Here is a 19329-nt window from a genome sequence, read left to right as displayed (position 1 = left end):
CAGCCTCCTAAGCAGCTGGGACTACAGGTGTGAGCCACTGTGCTTGGTCAGATTTTTAAAATTTCTTTCTTTTTTTTTTTTTTTGAGACAGGGTCTCACTCTGTCACCCAGGCTGAAATGCAGTGGTACAATCACGGCTCACTGAAGTCTCAACTTCCCGGGCTCAGGTGATTCTCCCACCTTAGCCTCCTGAGTAGCTGGAACTATAGGCACGTGCCACAATGCCCAGCTTTTTTTTTTTTTTTAATTTTTGTAGAGACAGGTCTTGCTATGTTGCCCAGGCTGGTCTCAAACTCCTGGGCTCAAGCAATCTGCCCACCTTAGCCTCCTAAAGTGCTGGGATTATAGGCGTGAGCTGCCATGTCCAGCCTAATTTTTTAATCAACAAATATTTTTAATCCACTCCCCTCCGCGTATAAAGCATGGCTCTAGGTGCTGAATTTTGTTTTGTTTTGCTTTGTTTTGTTTTTAAGCGTGAGACTCAGTTCCCCGTTGCAAGAAGCTTGAACTAACAGTGTAGAAGGCAAGTTGACAATTACAAAACAAGATGATCCACCTGTAAGAAAGGAATGAGAAAGGTACGGTAAAAATACAAAAGAGGAAGCAATCAGCGCTACCCCAGGACTTGGCAAGGAAGAGGGGCTGTCAGGCAAGGTTACGAAGAGAAGGCAACATGTAAGTTTTACAGAGGAATCCACAAGGAAAATGTTAAGGATAATGATAAATGTTAAGGCACCATCACAATCACACACACAAAAAGCCCTGAAAAAGAAAAAAAAAAAAAAAAAGGTCAGAGAAAGAGGAAGTTCTTTGCCCAAGGGCAAACAGCAAGAGAAAAGTAGCTGGAAGCAACCCAGACTCTTGTCATCCAGCTCAAGGAGATTTTTTAGCTGAAATAAAACATCGCATAATATTTACACCCTTCCCCACCTGAGCTTGGGCTACATGCTCTACAAAGCAAATTAAACATCTCCTGCCTGTCCTCTAAAAGTCTACAATCTAAAAATAGGCAAACTAATAAATGAACAAATTCAAGAACTGTGATGACGAACTATCACCCAAAGACAGTGTTCTGAAATAAACACTTCTCAAGTTCAGTCTGGCCCCCAAAATGAGGATGTTAATAAATTTTTGCCCTTCCCTTTGGAGATGTTAAATACCAAGGGGAAATATTAAAATTGCATGGATGGGTTCCTTAAAAGATTATAAATAGAATTACTATGTGATCCAGCAATTTCACATCTAGGTATATGTCCAAAAGAAGTGAAAGCAAGGTCTTGAGGAGACATCTGCCCACCCATGTTGACAGCAGCATTATTCACAATAGGCAAGAGTAGAAGCAATCCAAGTGTCCATAGACAGATGGAGGGAGAGGGAATGGAGAGTTAGTGTTTAATGGACACAGTGCTTGCGTTTTGGAAGATGAAAAAAGTCCATCTTTTTCATGATGATGGGGAGGGATGATGGTGATGGCTGCACAGCAATGTGAATGTGCTTATGCCACTGAACTGTATGTACACTTAAAAATGGTTAAAATGGTAAATTTTATGTTGCATATATTTGAGCAAATAATACACAGATACAAGGAAAGCTTATAATAATAAAAGAATTTGTGATTATGTTCAAATAGGGTACATGTATCTAGCCCTAATTTAGCAAGTTTGAAGAAGGGAGAGATTACTGTGGAGTGAAGTGTTCCAGGAAGAAGACACAGCTTTGAACCCAGGTTCTGATGGCAAACACTCCAAATCTGGGAAAAATGTTCAGGACTCAGTAAGCAGAAGCGGAGAAACTTAGTTTAAGTAGAGAGTTTGTGATGGAAAGTGGTAAAAGAGTAGAAAAAAAGAGACTGGTGCCTAAACAATGGCTCTTAAAAGCCAACTTTATGAGTTTGGATTTCTACCTCGACCCAGAGAAGAACCACTGGTGGCTTTTGAGAAGGGGTGTTATATGATAAAGACAGTGGTTCAGTATGGGATGGTTTGGAGAGCGAGACCCTTAGTTGATAGAAAGTGGACTCCAGGTCGCTTAACCTGAGGGATACTAAATCTGAAACCTGATGCAGTGTGAGAACAGACTACCACTCAAATACGTGATGCTGCTAGCTTAACGCTATGACTTAAAATGTATCAGTCCAAATGCTTGAACGTAAAAAGAATTCTTCTCAAAGCATACACAGAAACTGCTGACAATGGTACCTTCTTAGAAACAGGGCTAAAGTTAGGAGAAGACTTTTACTCTTCATTGTATACCCTTGTATAATATGGACATATGTTTTAACCATGTACATGAATTTATTTTATAATTTTTAAAGTTTTTTAAATATGACAACAAGGAAGCATCAAAAAATATTTGGGCTTTAACCAGCCAATTCAAAACATTTCTAAAAATAAAGTGAAATATATGTCAATCTTGTTTCTCCCATATCTTAATCTCCATCACATAGTGTAAACGTTGTGGGACTGATCTAAAAGTACCAGTACAAAGTGCACAGCACATCTAAGGCTTCACTTCAAACAGATGTCATGAATCATCTGAAAATAAAAACATCTCCTTTTTGGTGTATTTAAATGAAAAGTCTGCCAGAGACTATTCCAAGTCAACACCTCGACAAAAACAGAAATAAAAAAAATAGCCCGTGGTACATTTGATAAAATACATCACCATCTCAGTAAACGACCTTTTTGTTCATCCAGTTGTTCAGGCCAAAAACAATGGAATCATCTTACTCTTTTTCTCTCATCCTCTATATCCAAATCCCATAATCTCTATACTCAGAACCCAACTGCATCTCACCAGCACTATCATCCTGATTCGTCCTCTCAGTCCTGAAACACCGCAGTAGCTTTCATGGGACTCCTTTCCTCCACTCTTGTGCCTCACAATCAACTCTCCTTAGGGCAGCCAGAAAGATCCACTTGAGACACAAATCTGAACAAGTCACTCCCCTGCCCCCAACTTCCAGTGGCTTTCTATGACACTTGGGCTAAAACCCAAAGGTCACAAAGCCTGTACCATCAAGACCCGGTTTTCTCTCCAGCACTGTGGTCAGCTCTCCCCATGACGCCCTGCACTCAGGCCACACTGGCCTCCTTGCCATTGCTTGGACACAGCAGTGGTCCCACGCTGGGGGCTTCTCACTTGGTATGGTTTGGCTGTGTCCCCACCCAAATCCCATCTTGAATTGCAGCTCCCATAATTCCTACATGTCATGGGAGGGACGCCGTGGGCGGTAACTGAATCATGGGGGTGGGTTTTTCATGTGCTGTTCTCGTGATAGTGAATAAGTCTCATGAGATCCGATGGTTTTATAAAGGGCAGTTCCCTTGCACATGCTGTGTTGCCTGCCACCACGTATGACATGCCTTTACTCCTTCTTTGCCCTCTGCCATGATTGTGAAGTATCCCCAGCCATGCTGAACTGTGATTCAATTAAACCTCTTTCCTTTATAAATTACCCAGTCTCTGGTATGTCTTTATTAGCAGTGTGAGAACAGATTGCCACTCAACCTGAATCTCTTCTCCCAAACATCCCATGCCCCTCTCCCCACTTCATTTGAGTCTCAGCCCAGATGAAGCCCCATCAGATACCACCCTACCTGAAATAGTAGAACCACCCTTCTTTCCCTTCACATTGCTTTATTTTTCTTTTTGGCACCTGAAATTACAATATATATTTTTGTCTGCTGCTCGTCATTTAGTTCCTCTCTCCCCTAACTACAATATGCACTCTATGACATCAGACATTTTTGCCACATTCACTGTTACATCCCCTGGGCCTACAGCATGTCTGGCAAATTAAATAAGAGCTCCGTAAATATTTGTTGAAGACTGACATAAGTACAAATCAAGGCCCTCAAGATCACTGGACAAAAAGAGGCTGCTGAAGTCCAAAATGAAGCATAAGCACAATAATGTCCAGTAATTTTGGGGTAAAGGAATGAAAAAGCCAAAACATCAATTAACAGGCAGATGAACCCTTCATTTATCTATGGCATGCTACTGAGAATCCATTAATTTATGCTTTGGAACATCATCTGTGCATACTCTGGAGGGCCATTCTTGAGGTTCTGTGGCTATGGTAAAGGTAATACTGTTAACGAGCGTCTCCCTCCTTCTCTCCGGAACCAATGAACTTAGGTGGAATATTCTGCTGAAGAAAAAAAGCAAACGTGGTCTCAACCAGAAGGCCCAGAATATTCAATTACTCCACTGAGAAGACCTGGAAACAGCCCCAGCCTCAGAACTAGGCAACTGGGTCAAAGTCACATTTTGGAGTAAACTACTAGAGGGACCTTGAGTATATAAATGTACATTTCTAATCCTGTTTTGTAACTGGAAACCAGGAATAATCAGATCTTCCCTTCACATGGTCATCATAAGATAAAATAAGATGACATGTAGACAAAGGCATGCTGAATATTGAGTGGACTGTAGTTATCTGTGATCATCATCCTGTACTGGCTGGGATCTAATTCACTTTCTCTTCACCGCCACTGGTGAGCTTTGTCAACAGAGATTTCATCACACCCCTTTACGACTTAAAAACTTCCAGTGACTCAAACTTCTTCACAGGCTGAACCCCAACCACCTTTCTGGTGAAACTTCCGCCATGTGGAACTACGCTTCATCCCCTAATCTAATCATGCTTTATTGTCTGTGCTGGACAACTGCCTAAACTTCCACTCGCAGGCCCCCTCATCCTCCCTTCTTCCATTAGGGAAATCCTAGGCACTTTCAAAGGTCTTCTGGGATTCCCCAACCTGAAGGAGATGTTTCCTCCTGTGCGCCCTCTCTCTCAGGCATCCTGTTGAATCATTACTTGGTTGCAAGGCCATTTTCATACCAGATCAGTGATTCTCCATCTGATCTCTTTGTGTGTCTTCAGCACATAATAGCATAATAGTGTAAGACACGTGGTAGACACCCAATGTCTGCTGTTTTTGAATACATCTCAATTCTTTCTCAGGCCTTTCTACCTCTAACTCTCTATGACTTACGACTCGAAGTCAGTATTATGAAAGGTCTTTTCTTGCTTTTCCACCCTTGCAGAAATATGCTGGAAGGTGAAATTAATTGCCATTCCTAGGGTTCTTCTAGAAACAGGTTGGGACTCGAAAGAGGGACAGAATAAGGTTACAGACTTCTTTCTGGTCCACATAATTCATGCCTTTAAAGTATGCTTTGTTTTATTTGAATTGCTATAAATTCTCAAATGAGACATGCCCATATTTAAGTCTGGTACCAATGGAAATTATTTTCAACGTATTCATTTTCAGAATTATTCAAGTTTCTTCTCCTTTTCACAATGGTGGAAACTCCTAAGTTGACTATAATTCGAAGCAATTATTGTTCTTTAGCTGTCAAGGTGCCCTGTTATTCTCTTCATAAATATCCTGGATGATCTGAGCCCGGTTCAATGCAAAGCCTATTTTTTTCTAACCCTGTGCCTTTTCACTTGCTAAATTTATAACATCCAAGTGAAAGAAAGGAAGCCCACTTTTGCCCCCACTGCTCACATGGTATATGTCTGAGTTTTAATTGCCCTTGTAATTCTACCCTCAGCCAGGTCTGCACAGGTACGGTGTGGAAATAAAACATTATGGCAAAGCCTGAGAAGGACTTGCTGAGGTAGGAAGAAGAGGGCTTTGTAATATTTCCCGCAACCAGGAAAAAGAAAGAGAAAAATGAAACGTGGTTTGGGAATTTGATAAGCTAGGCAGACAATTCATTAAGGAAGTATTTTCTGTCTGTGACCACCTCTAAGACTACGGGAGCTATAAAGGCTAGGGATCCCTGGTGGTTTGATATTCAGCTGAGGCTGGCTGAAAATGGAAGAATTTGGATCACTTGGCTGTGAATTAAGAAATACACGCAGCAACAGAGGGAAACATGCTATGGCATTTTCTAAATATTTACCAAGGGGAGTTGGCAATCCATCAGCGGAGCCAGATCTGACAGTGAATTTTCCTGACTGCCTCCTACGCTCTTCCTCAATCACTCTCTCCATCTCCAAAACAGGTGACCTTCACCTAATGCGGTGAAGAAGGAAGCATCTCTGTGATAAACCCAGCAAATGCCACATGATGATTCTGGCACTCAGACCACTGCATCTACTCTTCCTCCTCAGATTTCTTATCTAAAACAGAGGAGTAACCTACGATCTGTGTGTTAAAACCAACTGAGTCAATACAAGCTACTTCAAAGATGAACTTCTTCTTTCCACAGTCATTTTTGGCTTGTGATATCCATATGGTTTCAGAAACCAGTATCCATGAACTTCCCTGCCAGTCCTCATTATATAATCAAATTTCTCATCAGCCCACATAGCACAGTTATTTTCACTCTTGATCCTCCTAAGTTCATTGATAAATGTTAATCTGTAGATCTGAGGTTATTTTTTTTAAATTCCATAATTTTAAAAATGTAAAAAAGAAATGTATTTTAAATCACTTTTTAATTAATTCATGAATTAGAGATGGTGCCTCATTCTGTTGTCCAGGCTGGAGTACAGTGGCACAATCATAGCTCAGCCTCTTTAACTCCTGGGCTCAAGCAATCCTCCTCCCTTAGCCTCCCAAGTAGCTGGGATTATAGGCATAAGCCACTATACCTTGCTTTTTTATAACACTTTTTTTTTGTTTGTTTGTTTGAGACAGAGTCTTGCTTTATTGTCCAGGCTGGAGTGCAGTGGCGCAATCTTGGCTCACTGCAACCTCTACTGCCCAGGTTCAAGTGATTCTCTGTCTCAGCCTCCTGAGTAGCTGGTGTTACAGGTACCCACCACCACACCTGGTTAATTTTTGTATTTTTAGTAGAGATGGGGTTGGCCAGGTTGGTCTTGAACTCCTGAGACCAGCCTGACCAACATAGTGAAACCCCATCTCTACTTTAAATCTCCCACTGGTCGTGTTTCCTACCTTTTCAGGTCTTGAGCAGAGAGTAAAATTTTGTGTTTGATTTTGAAATTAAAGTGCTGCTCTTCAAGAGCAATTTGGTGATTGGGTTTAGGTTAAAACACGTATCTGACAGTCTCAATAGTTCTCTAAAGTCCTTCCCCATGCCCCCCAAAAATGGACATAATTACTTAAGATTTCTTGTCTCTAGATCGTAATATGCATAACTATTGTTTTAAAATGTATACATGTGTACACCTTACAAGCGATGGGGGAGATTATAGAACAGTTTAGAGTTTAATGCTTGAGACTGCCTTCTCTCCTGCTTATCCTCAATACCTTTTCTGTAAGATTTCACTAAAATGAAAGTACTGGATATTAAAACACATCCTCTCATAATCTCCTCCAAAGGAAATACAATCTCAGAAGTTTGATTAGGCAGAACTTCAGGAAATAAACCATATTGGCCTTGAGAGTGAGACAGGAAAGAAGTGAGCTCGAGTAATAAGGAGTATGGGTGCCATAGCTACACATCAATGATCAGGTACCTGTAGTTAGGTCTTGCCTTTAAGCAAGTAAGTACGCACATGGAAGGCTGGGTTCAGTGACCTCCAAAATCCCTTCCCTCTCCAATAGTGTTTGCCTCATGAATTTTTTATAGTTATCCTCTGTCCTATCACACTGTCCCTATGTATCATCAAGCCCTCCTGGCCACTTCCAGGAATGAAAGGAAAATCTGTTCTTTAAAAAAAAAAAAAAAAATCCATGCTTTGACTCCTGCCAAAATTATAGTTCTGTCCTTGAAACAATGACCTGAAAATAATGGGCAAGGCTAAAAACCTCTGAGCAAATAAATGCCCAATATTGTCTTCAGACAATATTTTTTAAGCTCCTCTGATATAAGCAGAACTATTACCTGAGGTCCTGGGAATGAAGATTGTGAAGCTAGAAGACAATGCTACAGTCAAATCTTCCCAACTCATACTCTATATTCCCTGCTGAGTATCTAACCTTAAAAAGAAGGTAGAACCAAACAAACTGAGTTTGAATCTTGGACCCATCTCTCATTAGCTGGGGAATATGAAGCAGGTTATTTAATCTTCCTTACTTGTAAGGAAGATTACTTGTTTCCTTACTTGTAAAATGCTGATATGAGCTACCTTATAGAGTTACCATGATAATTAAGTTGGATAATATAAAGAAAATGCTGAGAATTCATTTGTTGGTTTCCTCATTCATTCAACAAAGATTAACTGAGGGTTCACTACCAGCCAGGTACTGGGTACAACAACATAAAAGACAGAATAAATAAAAGCTATTATTATTTTTATTTACCAAAAACAGTTTATTTCCAGAGCTGTGACAGACCTGTCAGACTTTGACTCTAGTTCAAAACTTTCATTCACACCTAACTTGCCTAAAATACTCATTTTTATTTTGCCAAACGTGATCCCAGGTAGAAGTCTTGCTCCTGTCATACCTTCACCCCCAAAACTAGTCATCTAGCAGGTGTTCTGCTATAGGACACCTTCAGAACACTTGGAAAAAGCATTGATCAGAGCCAAAGGTGGTATCCAAACTCTCTTCTGGGCAAGCCGCTCAGGAGAACTTGATATGCCTGTGCTACAAGGCCCATCCTGGATGCCTGGGAGTCCTTGGGTGCTTACAATTCCACGAGTGGACTCTGAGTCTTCCCAGAACTCAAGATTAATAGGACTGGCTCATCCCCAATCATTGCCACTGGGGCACTGACAAAGCTAAGAACAACAGCTCAGGGGTCTAAAACCACATTTTCATGAGGGTTTATGTCTTTCAATGGTGCTTTACTCTAGAGTTTTTGATAAAATTCTGTATAAATGACCCACCTCTGGAGTTGGTGGGTTTCAAGGCTGGTGGGCTCTTCTTCAATGTAAGTTTAACATTCCCTTTCCTGGCTAGCCTGCTAGCCTCCAGGCAAGCACAGGCCTAGCTGTGTTAGGTGCTGGACATTCAGCATACATTAACAATCATTTTGCACTTAGGAAAAAAAAGTGTTTTCAATTGCATTTTTGAACCTGGGACTCAGAGCAAAAGAATAGAAGTTGGATCCCGAAATAAGAAATGACCTGTCTTGGGTTATAGTGGGGGAAGGGGTGGGCGAAGAGGGAATTCTAGAATAAAATTCAGAGCCATCTGTGAAGCTAAGGATAGGACAGTGGACAGTTGAGCTGTGCCTAAAAATCTTTGATTTGCAAACTCCTCTCATTAGGGAGCCGCCTGAATCTCTTTCCTTAGAAACTAAAATACGGATCGTGACTACCTCCAGGCAGGGGTTTTGCATGACTGCCTCCTACCTGGAGGTGACAACCTAGTCTCTCCTCACAGAAATTTTCAGTACAAAAAGACTGTCACTACATCCCCCAACCCCACCCCCCAATCTGATGCATCTAACATTTAGATGTACAAAAAACAGTGACTTCTTTTCGTTTTCCTTACTCCTGGCGCCTCTAACTGCTCACTGAAAACAGTGGTTTGGATATTAATAGGCTATAACTCAAGGCCCTACCTGAAGCTCGTTGTCAGGGAAACAGCACTCCAGCCCCGCAGCTGCTTCCCTAGCCTGGGAAGTATGGATGAGTTGGTGGGAGTTGGGGATTGTTTTACAGCTTCTATTATTTACCCCACTTTCTGCTATTTCTCAAGACCAAGTTAGAGGAAGAGGGGAAACTGGAGAGAAGGGTGAGGGTAGAGTAGCCTGGAGAAGCTTAGAGAAAGAGGAACTCTTTGGGAGAGGAAGGCTAGGGGTCCTTGAAGTATGGCTTAGGGCACTAGGATCTTTCCTCCCTCGGTCTACACGGGGTCACTCTCCGCGTGGTTCCCAGCGCCCGGAGGACCGGCCCCCTCTGCTGCCCTGACCTGTCCCTCCTGCCTGGGCGCTGGGCGGCCCAGGGAGAGCGCAGCCAAGTTCCCCAGAAGAGGGATATGAGCGGCCCCAGAGCCGAGAAGCCCGACAGAAAAAGGCAGAGAGAGCAGCGCGGCGGTCGAACCGGCTAGAGGCGCGATCCCCTTTGCTCCCAGGCCGGGGTCCTGGAGGAGGCGGACGAGAACATGCACCCCAGTCACCCTCTCCCTGCGCCCCGGGGCGACGGCCTCTCCGGGATCCGGCTCTCCAAAGCTAGCACCAAGTGTCTCGGACGCCCGCGCGCGTTCCCGCGTCCCGGAATGATCTTTGCCGCAGCTGCCGGGCCTCCCGGGCCCCGCACCCCTCCCACCCCACGCCCGGCAACTGGGGCTGGACTCCCACCCGGTACCCTGGGCCCTGCGCGTCATACGCCCCCTGGGCCCAGCGCTCCTCTGAGCTGGCGCCGCGCGTACCAGCCTTGCTCACCCGCACCCAGCTTCCTTGGCCGCCGGGCCCTCGTGGGACTCACCTGCCCTGGGACTGAAGCTGGGGCCACCCCGAGCCCAGGGGCGGCGGCGGCGGCGGAGGGGGAGGAGGGCAGCGCGGGGCTCCTGGCACAGCGGCCGCCGGGCTCCTGGTGCTGCCGAGCCGCGGACCCGCCCAGAGATATAAATAACATTATCTGAGGAGGGACATTCCTGCCGAGGGACATCGCTGCTGCCGGGACCAGATAGTCCCGCGGCGGGGGCGGGGAGGCGGGGCCGCAGCCTCCCGCAGCGCCAGGCCCAGCCCCCGCCTTCCCCACCCACTCCCGCACCTGCCAATCAGCCTCCGCGCCTGGGGGCACCTGCCGGGCCTCAGCCCGGCTCCTGGAACCCGCCTCTGCCTTCCCGCCCGCCGCTGAGCCTGGGGCGCCCCCCCATCGTCGTTCACTGCCCCTAACCCCGCGCCACCCCGAGCCCCCTGAGGCGAGAAGAGGGTTGGACTTTAGCTGGGGCCTAATTCGTGAGCCCTGAGAGGCGAGCCTGGTGGCGAAAACGAGCCCTCCAGCCTTTCCCGCCCTGCATCCCCACTGCACACAGTTCGGTTTTTTAAATATATGAAAAGACACTCAGGCCATAGGGTGGGCGCGACGGGTACCCGGGCGGTGATCCCCCGCCGTGGCGGGTTTGGGAGGGACAGATTGTTCCCAGGGGCTGGTTCATTAGAAAGCGCGCTCCCGGGCGGGCTTCTCCCGGCTGGCAACGAGAGCAGACGCTGGGAGGGCAGGGGGCGGGCACTGGGCCCGAGGCCCCCACCCCCAGCCGGAGCTCGGTGTCGCTGTGTCTGCCCGAAAACCTAGTGTAGTCAGGATGAACCAGGCAAAGCTGGCGGCACGCAGCCTGCAGTCCCAAGGCGCTCGCACATTGCAGAGACTCAACAGGCAGGCTGCCACACCTGCCCACTGGCACCTCCTGGCCGACCCGGGTCTCCGGGCGAGTGGGGGTGCCTCACTGCAAGCCTGGATGAGGCGCGGTGCAGCAGGCCAGAGGAAATTCTAGAACCGATGGTGCCAAAAAGGCATCTCCGAGTTGCCCCCGGAGAGAGACTCAACAGAACACGGGCAGCTTGCAAGGCAGTCCATTTTCTTGACTTTCTAACGATACAAGGTCATTGTTCAGTAAGGTTTACGTGTGCGCCTTGCGGTAGCTTTCATCTCTTTACTCCACCTGTGGTACCTGGGATGGTTTCTCACCAGCTATCAACGCAGGTAATCTCAGGTGTTATGGAAATAGCCGTGGAGATTAAAAGCGCATAGATGCAGAAAGAAGTTTTAACTTTACTGATGCTGCCTGGTGTTCTTAACAGGCAGCATCAGTTATTTGCTTGGGAGGATAATTGTGCTGTTTTCCAGAATTCACCCAGGAAAGGGGTGTTTAATTGCCAGATGTTCGAGTTTAGTTTATATATTGAACATATGCAAAGATACTTCACTTCCTGCCGCAGTCCCACTTCTTGAGGGTGGGCATTTAGACACTGAGATATGCTGAGTGGGACAAACGCCCCAGGTATTACAAAGTCACAGAATTCTTCACTCCACCCTCCTCTTGGCTGGACCCTTATTACAGCTCAATTTTCCAAGAGACACTAGTAATATGGGATAGAGGATACAAAAACATTCATGGTCATCAATAGATTAGCAATGATCCTCTCCTCTGCTTTGTTGACAACATTTAAGAGTGCATTTGTCTATTACTGAGTTAAAGACAGAAAGTTCTTTTTGGTGAAAAAAAAAATTTTAAGTCAAATTCTGGCAAAAAAAGCTCAAGAAAAACAGGCCAGCTTCAAAAGCTGAGACTATTATATATCTCAAGCAGAAATCCTTGATCTATTTTTGATAGAAAAAAATGGAGGGAAATTATGTATTTATGGTTTTTTAAAACCTTGTATGAATACACTTATTAGATAAATTCATGGTTCTCTAGAACAGTGGTTCTGCAGCTACGTAATTATATACTATGCAAAACAGATAACTCCTTAGCTATAGGTTTGTGGCACTGAACTAAATAGTTGCACACATATTTTTCTTTGTAACCTTAAAATTTATAATTTTCAACCGTAAGAAAAAATTAATATGATAAAAGCTCCAAATCAGCAGACAGATTACCCCAACATTTTACGAACCAGCTCAGCTGCTTTAGTTATCTCCACTTTAGTTGAAAGCTAAATAATTCAATACAACCTCATTTGCTACAGAGCGTGTTATCCTGACAGCATCCCCAAATGCTTTACAGCTAATAGAGTTACAGTGAAATGATAAATCAGAACTGAGGGATACAGGAAATTTAGGTTTGCAGTGAGGAAAAGGGCATTGTCAAATAAGAGGGAAAGGGGAACAGATCTCTGTGACCAGGAATAAGAAATTGGGAGAGTAAAAGAAGGGAGAAAGGTTGGGCATGGTGGCTCACGCCTGTAATCCCAGCACTTTGGGAGGCTGAGGCAGGCGGACCACTTGAGGTCAGGAGTTCAAGACCAGCCTGGTCAACATGGCGAAACCCAATCTCTACTAAGAATACAAAAATTAGCTGGGTGTGGTGCGCACCTGTAATCTCAGCTGCTTGGGAGGCTGAGGTAGAAGAATTGCTTGAACCTGAGAGGCATAGGCTGTAGTGAGCCAAGATCATGCTACTGCACTCCCACCTGGCTGACAGAGCAAGACTCTGTCTCAAAAAAAAGAAGGGAGAAGGAAACACATACATAGGTTCATTATCAAGGTCATTGTTGTGGGCAATAGGGATCAAGTTTGGAGGGACTTCCTCAGAAGAGTATAGAATACCTCTTGGAATTGTCTATGTGAAGGATAGGATATTGGCCCTCATCCTGGTTGGACAAGGGACTGCCCCCACTGTTCTCCCACCCATGTTGAAAGTCTGCACTTCCGAGCTACCCAGCAAGCTCCACACAGGCAATCTGCAGATTTGGAAGAGTTCTGGGGCCAGAGGAGAAGGTGTGCATTTGAGAATAGATGTTGACAGCCAGAGAGTTGGGGGGTAAGCCTTCATAGAACTGTCTACTCAGCTCTAGCTGAAACCAACAGGTGAGACCAAGAAGATACCAGCTGAGACTTATGTTAGAGTCATCTAACATAAAAGGGAAATTTCACTTTCCATTTCTATAGTCTTTGAGTTTTTCACAATAAGCTTGTATTGTTTGATAATAAGTAGAGATGATAAATAAATTAAAAGGTAAAGATTGGATGGAGATGGTGAATTGAATACACACAGTTAGCTTCTCTTCTACTCCAAATTTCATTAAAAGATATGTCTGAAACAGGCATCTAAAAGCACAGGAAAATAAGGAAAAGGGGGATCAGTATTCCAACAATGTTCAAGAAATCCAGAGATACAGAAAAGACGCAAGATCTGATTCACAGAGAAACAAAATCAGAGGAAACCAGAACAGATTCAGGAGGAGCAGTAGTGTAGGGAAGTTGCAAGCAAGAGTTAAAGGATACAAGAGGAAGAAGGGCCCTGAGACAGAATAATTCACTTAGGAGCCTCCTCTGTCCTGCTCACATTATATATCAGGTGTTTGCCTGCGGGATAAAAAAAAGTTAGTGGTGATCCTGGGACCCGAGGGGCAGAGCTCAGGGATCTAGTGACCCCAAGAAATGATGGAAACCATTCACTCTCTTGGCATAGCATGTCCCAAGAAATGATGGAAACCATTCAGTCTCTTGGCATAGCATGTCCTGACCCTTCTTCACAGCCCCTGAAGACAGGCTATGATAAGCAGAAAGAGGAGACAAGCCCATTCCCACATTAAGGGATGATGGGACAACCACCAACTATCTTATGGGGAGAGGGGAACCAATACCATGAAAGAGAAGCACCAAACCCAACTAATAAAAGGAAATAATATCAGAGGAAACTAAATTAATAAAAGGAACAGGATAAATGTTAAATGAATTTAATTTTTAATCAGTAAGTCTTGGAAGGATATTGCATCCATAACAAACAATCAGTGAGAAACCCTAGAAATTTAAAAAGTCATTTCTGATATTGAAAATCCATTAGTTGAGAAGCAGAACAGACCTACTTGAAGGGCAAATTAGTGGAAACAGAAGCCAAAGGAATTTTCCCCAAACACCGGGCAAAAGACAAAAGAGATGGAAAATATGTGAAAATAGTTGAAAGTCATGTAAGCAAAATCCCCCAAGGTTCAGTATTTGCTTAATAGAAGTTACAAAAGGAAAGGAAAGAGAGTAGAAGAAGGCAATAATGGGAAAGTAGAATAGAAATTCTCAGAGTTGAAAAAAACCATAAGTTTTCAGATTATAAAAACCAACTCAGTTGCCAGCCAGATGATTTTTAAATATAGTTCACAGTTTTATGAACAGTTTTAAAGTTTATGATTTTATTTATAAAACCCAAGACATTGAATAAAAATAAGTCATAAACCAAAAACTATAATAAGCTAGACCAACTTGCTTGGCCTTGAATTAAATTGATCCTAAAAATATTTTGAGCTGGGTGCGATGGCTCATGCCTGTAATCCCAGCACTTTGGGAGGCTGAGGTGGGAGGATCACCTGAGCCTAGGAGTTCAAAACTGCAGTGAGCTATGATCACACCACTGTACTCTAGCCTGGGTGACAGAGCAAGACCCTATCTAAAACAAAACAAAACAAAAAAAAACTGAATCACATAACCAAAGTTATTTGTGTGAAATAAATGAACCACTTGAATTTAGAAATTAATATATATGTAGAAAAGCTACTGAAAAATGTAAATACCAAACCAAACAAACCTGAAGTTCCACTCAACACAAACTCAAATCCCCGCCAACAACAATGGAGGAATCAAGAACTCATGATAATGTTCAGAAATCATCAGAATGGTGCCCATAGCTCAAAAATCATTACTTCCCTTCTTCTTTACCCTTTTGCAAAGAGATGCATTTCATAAAATTAAGGTGAAATTTCCATTTCATTTTTGGAAACATCTAGAAACATCACATTGTCCACAACTTTCAAAGACAAAGAAGCAGCAGGACCAATGGGAAAAGCCTGCCATTTATAATATGGAGGAACCAAGGATTAGGGACCAAACTTGCCCTTCCGATGCCTCAAACAGAATGGTTACAGAAGGAACCTGAAAGCCTGCAGCAAGTTTGCAAATACCAGACGAACCATCCTCTGAAGGGGCAGATGACACCAATTTCAAATTTCCCTCCACCAATAACAGGAAAAAGCAAAACAAGATTTACATCCTGTCATCTGCTAGTCCATGGAGGCATTAACCAGGTTTGGAAATTAATGAGCATCTTTTCTTTTCTTTTTTTTTTTTTTTTTTTTGAGATGGAGTCTCGCTCTGTCGCCCAGGCTGGAATGCAGTGGCTCACTGCAACCTCCACCTCCCGGGTTCAAGTGATTCTCCTACCTCAGCCTCCTGAGTAGCTGGGATTACAGGCATGTGCCACCATACCCAGCTAATTTTTGTATTTTTAGTAGAGACGGGGTTTCACCATGTTGGTCAGGCTAGTCTCGAACTCCTGACCTCGTGATCCACCTGCCTTGGCCTCCCAAAGTGCTGGGATTACAGGCGCGAGCCACCATGCCTGGCTGCATCTTTTCTTATATTGCAGTTCCTGATCTTTCCTTGCCACACAGGACTAGGTTTTCTGTCACCTCATACGAGCTTGAGTAGACATAATGGCAGACTTACACTGAGGTATCTGATGAACTGGGGCCTGTAGGTGCTAATGTCCTATAGCAGTTGCCTTGTTCCAAAGGCTGTATTAATTTGCTAGGGTTCCCATGACAAAGTACCATATCCTGGGTGGCTCAAACACAGATATTAATTTTCTTACAGTACTAGAGTCTAGAAGTCCAAGATCAAGGTTTCAGCAGGGTTGATTTCTTCTGAAGCCTCTCTCCTTGGCTTGTAGAGGGCTGTCTTTTCCCTTTGTCTTCACATAGTCTCCACTCTGTGTGCATCTATGTCCTAATCTCCTTTTTTTTTTTTTTTTTTTAATAAGGACATGAGTTATATTTGGTTGGGGCCCATCCATATGACCTCAGTTTTACTTTCACTACCTCTGTAAAGCCTTATCTCCAAATACAGTCACTTTCTGAGGCATTGAGATCTAAGACTTCAACATGTGAATTTAGGGGGATACAATTAAGTCCATAACACGGCCTCAACTTTTCTCACAATGAATTGTTTCTGGAACCTCTCACCTGTTGATCCGTTCTCCAGTTTCCCTCTCCTTCAATTCTGCTTCCACATAGTAGCCAAAGTACATTTTCTGAAAAGGAAAGTTGGTCCTGTCACTCTGCTTCTTTAAATCAGCCAGTGGCTGCCTATTTTTTTCAGGATATAGTTTTAAGATTCCCAGCACTTAGCATAGTATCTGACACAAAAGATATACTGAATAAAGGCCTAATGAGCAAATGAGTAAATAAATGAACGAACGCATTATGGAAATTAAAGGAGATTGCAATCTTGGAGATCAACCAAAGAAGTAGGTAATTCAAAAAGTCATTTCTATTTGGCTTTAAAATGCATATTTCTGATTTTTTTCAGGAGATTGACTTTCCTATCTATGTTTGAATAAGGTTATTTAAATGAATTCACATTCCCTGAAACATAGCTGGCAATATTCGTGCCTGAATTTCACCAGGTCCTCAGCTACCCTGATGCATCCATACCTAACTTATTGTCTATGGGTGAGAAACAGAGTCAATCGAGTAGGTTTTATGTTCACAGCTACCACTGAGCTCATCTATGGAGGCAGGGGTCTGCCATCTTCCAACGTCTTTATAACAACGGATAGCAAACACAATAATGATGATTCGGTTAGCTTTTGTTTCTGTCTGCTCCACCCTCTCAGTGTCATTTTCAGTCCTCATCCTCGGGCAATGGCCCTGCTCCAACTCCCATACTCCAATATGCCAGAGCCTTGAGAACGCAGGATTAAGAACATAGGAAGATGAATCCAAACGCATTATAAAGAGTGAGTTAATGTTGTTTTGATATTAACACTCTACCTTGAGTACTCCACAGAGTGGGTAGTCTGCAAGTAGATAGCTGAGAGTAACCCTGAAAATTTCATTCTCTTCCTTTATTAATATTTATCAAGGCAGGAACTCAAATCAAGGGTAGAAAATATAATTTAAAAAATCAAATTTGTTAATATGGAATGACAGCTGGAGTTCTAACAGTTTAACCAATAAAACAAATTTGGTTTATATGATAATTACTGCCAGCATAAATGGTCTTGTTAATTGCTTTTATTTGTTAGTGAGCAGTTTCCAAATTCACAAATATTTGTTCTTAATATTAACCAAGACCTTTGGGAAATTTTCAATAAAGTTTGGAAAGATATTGCAATAAAAAACTCCATTACTTCTGCAAATTCATCTCATTTTCTTTTCTATGGAATATTTCTACAACTGCTCAGTTTCTCTGTTTGGATATTTCTTCAGTGCTTTAAGGTTGGTCTACAAGAAACTATGATTCAATTCAAACATGATATGTTTTATAGAATTCATACAGAATATAAGTGGGTCTTCTCAGAAATATCATTTTCCTCATTTTCTTTTATGTATGAAAAATTCTATTTTTAAAAGTGTATCATTTTCTTTCTTCCAAATGCCTTATATCATTTTATTCAATTTCATGAAGTAAATTGCTATCATTATCCTTACTGCTATATAAATAAATTAAGAAAGAGTTTAAGTAGTTTTACAAAGATCATATAGAAATCCAAATGTCTTGCTTATTAAAGCATCATTTATTCAAGGAGCAGTATCTCATGATTTTTAAATTAACAAATCCCATGATATTTAATGTAGATGATTCATACTATAACCTAATATTTTAAGTCATTAATTAAGTCAAGAATTTAGCCCCACATTATGCTAAGCATGTACAGAGTAACAACTCTGTGCTGTTTGTTCTATTCCATCTCCATCTTAGTAATCAAAATGCACTTATGCACCCAGCTCTTGACCTTCCATAGCAGAAACTGAACCAAAGGAAAGCTGTAGACCCTTCTTTTGGGAGGAGTTCCAAACTGTGAGTGGGAATTTGTTTTCCATTACTGACCCCAACTGCTGCCTAACTCTATTTCTCCACCCTCACCCTTCTCCTCTACTAAATACTGCCAGGCATAATAAACAAGTAGGCACCAGCCCCATATATTTCAAATACTCAGCATATCCCTATCCTGCCTTTATTCCAAAGACAGTACAGGAATCTGCTAACTTATTTCATAACTAAAAACAAATATTTTTTGTTTGTTTGTTTTTGAAACAGAGTTTTGCTCTTGTCACCCAGGCTGGAGTGCAATGGTGAGATCTTGGCTCACTGCAACCTCCGCCTCCCAGATTCAAGTGATTCTCCTGCCTCAGCCTCCCAAGTAGCTGGGATTACAGGCACACGCCACATGCTCGGCTAATTTTTTTATATTTTTAGTAGAGACAGGATTTTACCATGTTGGCCAGGCTGGTGTCGAACTCCTGACCTTAGGTAATCCACCCTCCTAGGCCTCCCAAAGTGCTGGGATTACAGGTGTGAGACACTGCGCCCAGCCTTAAAGACAAATCTTAAAATGCAATGACCCTGGAAGGAGTTGGCTTTTAAGGTAGAATATTTTGGCTATTGGCATAAGAAAAAAAAAAAAGTCGGTTCCACTTAGAGACATTTTAAGAGCCAAGTAATTTTTTTTTTAAGATAATAGCAGGGTAAACCAGAAAGATCAGTAGATGTAAAGGCAAAAGACCTGGATTCTACTTCCTCTTAACCTCTCTATACCTCAGTTTCTCTTCTGCAAAATGATGGCATTGAACTAGCTGGTCTCTAAGGATTCTTTTAGCTTTAGCTTTCTATATTTTACACTTATGCTAAGAACACAGTAGATGTTCATTATAATAATGAAAAATTGGAAATCACTTCAATGTTCATCAAAATGGGATTGGTTAAACCAATTATGGTGTGAATGCACACACACACAACACACACATATAAATTCTATGGAGCCATTTAAGTGATGTGGTTTTATACTTACT

General features: G+C 42.7%; 3 protein-coding genes across 4 annotated transcripts in view; 2 read left to right on the top strand and 1 right to left on the bottom strand.

The window, feature by feature from the left end:
• SPTB (spectrin beta, erythrocytic) overlaps nucleotides 1-10441 on the bottom strand; it is a 137183-nt gene extending 126742 nt beyond the window's left edge. For both annotated transcript variants that reach the window (XM_050799238.1, XM_050799240.1), the window contains exon 1: nucleotides 10307-10441. The gene's annotated coding sequence lies outside the window, so the exon portion shown is untranslated. The remainder of the gene's footprint in view (nucleotides 1-10306) is intronic.
• Nucleotides 1-19329, top strand: part of LOC126959764 (peptidyl-prolyl cis-trans isomerase A-like) — a 399629-nt gene that overhangs the window by 151574 nt on the left and 228726 nt on the right. The gene's annotated exons all lie outside the window — the stretch shown is intronic.
• The window catches only part of CHURC1 (churchill domain containing 1), a 476524-nt gene that overhangs the window by 406438 nt on the left and 50757 nt on the right, over nucleotides 1-19329 (top strand). The gene's annotated exons all lie outside the window — the stretch shown is intronic.

This window comes from Macaca thibetana, chromosome 7 (genome assembly GCF_024542745.1).
Source record: "Macaca thibetana thibetana isolate TM-01 chromosome 7, ASM2454274v1, whole genome shotgun sequence".
NCBI classification, from domain to species: domain Eukaryota; kingdom Metazoa; phylum Chordata; class Mammalia; order Primates; family Cercopithecidae; genus Macaca; species Macaca thibetana.
The sequence above is the reverse complement of the archived record's forward strand: the minus strand, read 5'-3'. Positions and strand labels throughout refer to the sequence as shown.